This window comes from Oratosquilla oratoria, chromosome 15 (assembly GCF_046742065.1).
Source record: "Oratosquilla oratoria isolate Oo_2021 chromosome 15, ASM4674206v1, whole genome shotgun sequence".
NCBI lineage: Eukaryota > Metazoa > Arthropoda > Malacostraca > Stomatopoda > Squillidae > Oratosquilla > Oratosquilla oratoria.
The window spans coordinates 32,517,072-32,524,571 of NC_134791.1; the positions used below are offsets into that span (position 1 = coordinate 32,517,072).

General features: G+C 39.9%; 1 protein-coding gene across 7 annotated transcripts in view; it reads right to left on the minus strand.

Annotated features, from left to right (window-relative positions):
* The window catches only part of magu (SPARC related modular calcium binding-like protein magu), a 123,441-nt gene that overhangs the window by 76,401 nt on the left and 39,540 nt on the right, over positions 1–7,500 (minus strand). The gene's annotated exons all lie outside the window — the stretch shown is intronic.

Here is a 7,500-nt window from a genome sequence, read left to right on the forward strand (position 1 = left end):
AAGGTGACCCTTTAGGGTACCCACGGTAGATATGGTATGTACAGGGCCAAGGGCATGGTGCAACCCTTGGGATCAAGTGGGCAATCCCCATTATGAAGGTCTAGACTCCTAGAACCTAACATGGTTTATGTTTCGAGTTCTCTAGAACATTATGACTCTAATCCAGCTTCTCTTCCAAACATTTTCCTTTTGAGGAAAGGATTCATAGCTGAGATCCCCCCTCTCTCTCTCTCTCTCTCTCTCTCGTCTGTATATATACATGCATATATGTATACGCACACACAGTGAGTGGTAGGCATGCAAGGTATGTACAGTAGGTCACGTGTCTTCTCACCCCTAAAACAGATCCTGTTCGTAAATATTTATTCACTCGTACATGCCCGACTTAGTTTCGTTGGCACATTGGCTCACATACCCGGCTAATACTAGAATATTTCATTCAGTTGATAGTCGTCCTTGATACTAAAAGGAGTTTCAGTTTACAGATTTTTATTTTCTTTCTTTTTTCTTTCTTTTCTTCTCTTTTTATCTTACATGCGCGGCTAATACTAGATTATTTCATTCAGCTGATAGTCGTCCTTGCGACTGAAAGGAGTTTCAGTTTACAGACTTTTATTTTCTTTCTTTTTTTTTCTTTTTATGGCTTGGTACCCGCTGGGACCTTGCAGATGGCCCAGATGCAGACAACTTGTTTGGTCCGGATCTGATGTGGACTCGGCATATTAATAAGATCTGGTGACAGACACAGGACAAATGTGTTAACAGTGCAATCTATCATGTGTGACACATGTAAACTGTCTACCGTACGGGTTCTCAGACATCTTTCACACATATACAACATACTTTATGTCTTGCTGTTCTTGTTTTGCCACCTGGAGAAGAAGACCACTTCAACGATCAATTTAAATGATTAAGGGTCCACTAAATCACCATCATTACCACCAACACTACCACCACTCACACTATCTCCATCACCATCACCACCAATATCACCATCACCCACACCACCTCCACCACCATCACTACCCCACCAACACTACCACCAATATCACCACCACTATTACCATCATCACCCACACTACCTCCACCACCATCATCACCAATATCACCACCATCACCATCACCAACATCACCAAGGTTCTGGGGGTTGGAAGTCCACGTAACTCAGGGTGAGAACCACTGGACTCTACCAAGTGCGGCATGACAATGCAATTGATTATGTGTAAAGCAACAATACACTGTAGCACTACAAACTGCCACGTGTTACATAACAATGAAACGTATCATTTATGGCATCACGATATATGATGTGTACTCTGACATTAATTGTGATATAAAAGCACAATTAGCAAATGTGATGTAGAAATGCAAACAGGACACCCACGGTACTGTAAACGGTTATATTTTATTGTGATAATTATAAATGAATTAGCAATGCATTTTTGTATTCATTTGTTGTATTGTATTAGAACAATATTGTTATCCCCCAGTAATTTGTGTGACTAGTATGTCAAATGCAAATTTGAGCCAATCAAAACTTCCTAACACCAACAAACTATAACAAATGAATAACGCAGGAAATGAAATTGTATCCCCTATCTGCATACATCCTGACAAAACGGATGCTTGTCTTCATGCCGTTAATTTACACATATTGCAAATTTTAGACATTTTAATTAATTAAGTGAGGTAGGTAGAATGAGAAAAAATAAAACATATTAATGTTTTATAATCCCCAATGCGAGTGTGTGGGAGGGTGAGGACATAGGGAAGTGGTGTTGCAGGGATTTGGGTCCGTTTGGAAGCTTTAGTGCAACCGTTACGAATTTGATGCGTTTAATCTTCAGGAACGTGGTAATACACCTTGAACCACACTTCAGTAATACTTGTGCTACCAGGGAGTTATGTTCAATTATATAAAATCACCAGACGACAGCCAGAATAAAATAACATGTTTCACACCGTGCGGAAGATATCTCAGTCATTCAAGTATGGAGGCTCAGGTGCTAACGTCATAAATAAAGCAATTATTCATACTACGTACATTTGTAATTCAATATAATTGTGTGTTTTTCCTTCGACCCATGAATAGTTAAATTTAAAATAAAGTGTTGAAACATGACACATGTACCATGGCTATGGCAACTTCGGTGTCTTCATGGACGAAAAACAAAAGACTGGCGATGTGTGGCATCCTTATTTACCAGCCGTGCGTGCGTACGTTTCCATTTTTCATGACACGACGCTGCGCATACCTCTATCAAGACTCACTGTCCAGAATTAACACGTAGACAGATATTTATCTATCGGAAATATCTAAAATTTGAAATTGTTCTCTAATATCAGGAACTCAATAAATCTAGAAAAACGCCGGAATATGAGGGGGTGTTTGTGGTAGTCTTAGTCTCATAACTTTGCACTTCGAATATTAGAGTTCCTAATTGTAGTGTTTTCAGAATGAGAGAATTAACTATACATGAGAATATAAAGACTTGCTTGTCATAAAGAAAGCTAACCAGGCTTCAGAAACAGGCAATAGTACAGTTCGGACCTAAAGCCATGTATCGCAATAGTTAAATATTAAGAAAAAGAAAATAAAGAAAAAAATCCGTCTTAAAGAAGGCAGAACATTATCTGCCTAACTTGACTTTTATTTCTATTGTTGACACCAGGAGGAATTTATTGTTGAGTCGTCTTTTGTCGATGAAACTGTAATTAAGATTGGCCAACAGCATTTACGACGTAGTCACATTTGTCGTACCTTTGCGCTAAGATGTGCTCACGATACCGGAAATATAAATTAGTAACTTAAGATGTTTTTGATTATAGGGAACACATAATGCAATGTAAGATGATCTTATTCCTTAATCGTGATAGATATTCCCTCACACTCTCACGCGTACGTCCAAATCGACTATCGACAATTTGTCCACCTCATGTTACTGAAAAGCCTATGGAAGTTTGTGGTCACTAGTATCACTGGATCGCCTAATATGGTCAGTCTTCAAAGCACTTCGAACGCTTCATGATCACATGTTATTGAATATAATTTTGGTTTCCCTTTCGTCCAGTGTTCGACTGCCATAGAAAACTAATCCTTAAATTAATCAAATTACTTAGATTTTATCCTCAACAGCTCTTGGAAAAGCGATATGACGTCATGCCGTTGCAGGCGCAAGTTTAACTTGCGTCACGAAATTTTGAGTAATTTTCTCAAAATAATCAAAACCAAAGTGCTTATTCACTTACCCCTTTCCGTACCAAGTAATACTTTACTTTTGGTTATGACTGCCGTTAGACTTAAAAAAAAAAAACAGTAGCTGAACAAGAGAGGGGATGAATGCCACGACAGTCGACTAATATATCTGTTCTGACTCATTTCCGTGACTCATGTCATATTTGCACCTTGCTTGACGTCACATAAATAATATCACATAATTATAACGTCATATCGCTCACATTTTTTTTTTTTATTCCAAAGAGAGACCTGTCTCTCAGTAATTGTGCGCCAAGGATGATCAGCCTGTGGCCCAGATGGTCCGCTCTGACCGGACCAAATCTTCGTGGGAACTTTGTCCCGCCGGATGTGGTTCGAGTGGTCTAAGCTCCCGAGAGCATCGTAGGTGTTGGCCATATCGACCGCCCTGTCATACTTACAACGTCAACGATGACTCAACCCCCCCTGCCCCCCCCCCACCCCGGACCCAACGTAGACGTTATGACGCTGAAGACAGTCATAAGAGAATACAGTCACTCCGACGGTTTCGTGAAGAACGGGCATTGATAGAGATGTGTTTTTATTATCGTTATTATTATTTTCTGACCCACCTGGGTTCCTATTGGCTGATTCCTTTCCACCTGGACTCCTATTGGCTGATATCTCCCTCCACAGGCACACACGAAGTGTACAGTTTTAATCAACTCCCTCGGTCTTTCGCGACTTTCATACGTATTCTAGTTACGTGCCCCCCCAAGAGATTTTATTTATCTGAAAGGGGAATTCCTACCTCCGTAGCGAAAGGGTCAAATGCGATATGGTTAGAAAATTTCTTTTTATTAACTTTTTTTTTATTGCGTGCAGTAATGAATAACATAGAAACCCATGTCTTCCCTGTAGTTTATGCCACTTGTCGCCAGGCTATTTCATAAGAACATAACACAAAAAAGGAGACTGCAAGAGACCATAAGGCCTACACTAGGCAGTTTCTTGTCCATTACCACCTGTCATTCCTATCTATAACGTTATCTTATCTTCTCTTGAAATAACGAATTGTTTCAGCGCTCATTAATCACTGTTGGTAAACCAGTTCTTAGTTGTGTCTTATATATATATATATATATATATATATATATATATATTTATATATATATATATATATATATTTTTTTTTTTTTTTTTTTTTTTTTTTCTGCACTCCGTCCATCCCCGTCGCTAGCGGAAGAATCCAGGAAGAGTGCCGCAGACCCACGATTCCATCCCTTCCGACCGAACTCCAAAAGTTTTCCGAAGTCCTTTCGTACTGGTATGTGGTAAATAATTGCTCAAATCGGACATTCATGGCTTCCCAACCCCACTCTGCAACGGCGGACATCAAAGCTGTAGTATGTCAGTGTCACATCTCGGTGCTACCACCTCATGAGTAGGGTCAAGGTGATGGAGCGCTGGTTTCAGACTCCATTGACAACGATTCCAACACTCCATACACATTTGGCACCATAAATACCACCTCAGCGAGCCGGGTTGGTGAAGCACAAAAGATTCCAAAAGAAGGACATATCGACAGTAAACCTTTTGGTCTACAAGTAGGTCGGATGCTACGAATAGATAGTTGAAAAAAATTGCTGATCAGACAATTAGCAGGTATTACATATTACTTAGGTGCTTATCTAAATGAGTTAAAACTTCGCGCCGTACTACGTTGCATTGCCTCTGCAGGAAGTTTATTCCATTCAGTGACTACACGGTTAGCGAATTTTTTTCTACCAACTTCCATATTGAATCTACGTCCTGATATATTTAAAAATTGCATCACCCCAAAGAGAATAGTTTAGTACTACAGTAGGTTATTAAAGCTGAAATCAACTTTGCACGTGTCATCCGTGAGTCATAGCAGGGCAACAGGCCTTATCAGCGACTTCGATCTTAAGTCATGAAGGGTGGCAGGTTATGACTGCAATAACAGAAAGAAGCAGAGAGCGTTTTCGAAGAACACGCCGTGACTTGCCCCGTATCAATATAGACACAGGAATTCCCGGAACACTAAGACAAGTATAGTATGTACATTGCTTTCTTCTCCCCCAATGGTGAAAGCAGTAAAAGTGAATCATTGGTATACCTGGTTGCAAGGTGCCTTCATGTTTCGCAGAAACATTGAGTTGCTTGTCTTTACTGCCGTTCTAATTGGAGGGAAAGATGTATCATGCCTCATTGGGCCGGCAATTTCTGGGCCCAATTGTCCAACACAAAAGATGACTCAGGACAATCGGCACCCGAGGGTCAGACTAAAAAATCGCTGAAGAAATTACGCAAACCGATAATATTCTCGAACTCTGGAAAGAAGTCTCACCCTTTCATTCTGACTGGTGCTAACCGAGCTTCGAAAATAGGTTCAATGAATCTTCATGAAAATTGGCACACGACGCCTTCAAAATACCGGACATAGAATATGATAACAGTTTCAGAACAAATCGTCGTACTAAACGCTTTATAGTTAAAAAAACAAAAAAAAAAACACGATAATGACGACTGTATTAACAGCTTGCTATGCAAGCTGCCAGACGTACGATATGACTCAACTAATAATGTTCGTGGAATTCCTACGGGGTGGTTGGCTACTCTGCTGTAATTACATATGTGTCACCCTTTCGATAATATACATACACACACGTATATATATATATATATATATATATATATATATATATATATATACATATTATATATATATGTATGTGTGTGTGTGTGTAAATATTTATAATCTTTCCAGCCGTCGCCCCGGGAATCGAACCGAGACCTAACTTGATGCCAAGCCGTCACTTTACCAATTGCGCCATCGGAACTACTCAAAAAAACGAACTTGAAGTTAATCTAACTCCCGAAGAATCTAGATTAACTGCAAACTGCCACTATTACCTAAGTTTCACCGAGTCACCGAGTTCAACTCATGATGAATGGTAAGCGAGCACGAAACCTTGATAGGCTTTTGCCGTTGTAAATATCTGAAGTGAATCGCTAGTAACAGCGAAGTCATGCAAATAATCTTTCCGGCAGTCGCCAAGTTAATGTAACCAAGACCTAGTTTGATGCCAAACCGTCACTTTACCAGTTGCGCCATAAGAGCTACAAAAGGACTCGAACTTAGAATTAACCTACCTCCCGAAGTATCTAGGTTGACTGCTAACTGCCGGGGCTACTGCTAGAAAGATTATATTTGTATGACCTCGCTGTTACTATCGATTCACCTCAGGTGTTTACAACGGCAAAAGCCTATCAAGGTTTCGTGACAGCTTACCATTCTCCATGAATTTGGCATTAAGGTAGGTCACGGTTCGATTCCCGGGGCGACTGCCGGTAAGATTACTTGTATGAGCTCGCTGTTACTAGCGATTCCTTTATGTATGTATATATATATATATATATATATATATATATATATATATATATATATATATATATATATATATATAGACACGGTAAAGGAAACATGGACTGGAGGTGAAGCTTTTATTCCTGACGTTTCGTCTATCGACTTTCTCAAAGGAATGAGCATACTAGATACATACAGAGTTTATATACCCTAAGACTCTGCAGTTTCCTCCTTGTATGCAGCTCCCTCTCCACATTGTCCAGTTCGCCTTTACCGTATGAAGACAGATGAAAATCCATGTGATCAAGTTGTATAGACACGGTAAAGGAAACATGGACTGGAGGTGAAGCTTTTATTCCCGACGTTTCGTCTATCGACTTTCTCAAAGGAATGAGCATACTAGATACATACAGAGTTTATATACCCTAAGACTCTGCAGTTTCCCCCTTGTATGCAGCTCCCTCTCCACATTCCTTTGAGAAAGTCGATAGACGAAACGTCAGGAATAAAAGCTTCACCTCCAGTCCATATTTCCTTTTCCGTGTCTATACAACTTGTTCACATGGATTTTCATCTGTCTTCATACGGTAATGGCGAACTGGCCAATGTGGAGAGGGAGCTGCATACAAGTATGAAACTGCAGAGTCTTAGGGTATATAAACTCTGTATGTATCTAGTATGCTCATTCCTTTGAGAAAGTCGTTAGACGAAACGTCAGGAATAAAAGCTTCACCTCCAGTCCATGTTTCCTTTACCGTGTCTATACAACTTGTTCACATGGATTTTCATCTGTCTTCATACGGTAATGGCGAACTGGACAATGTGGAGAGGGAGCTGCATACGAGGAGGAAACTGCAGAGTGTTTATAATCTCTGTATGTTTCTAGTATGCTCATTCCTTTGAGAAAGTCGTT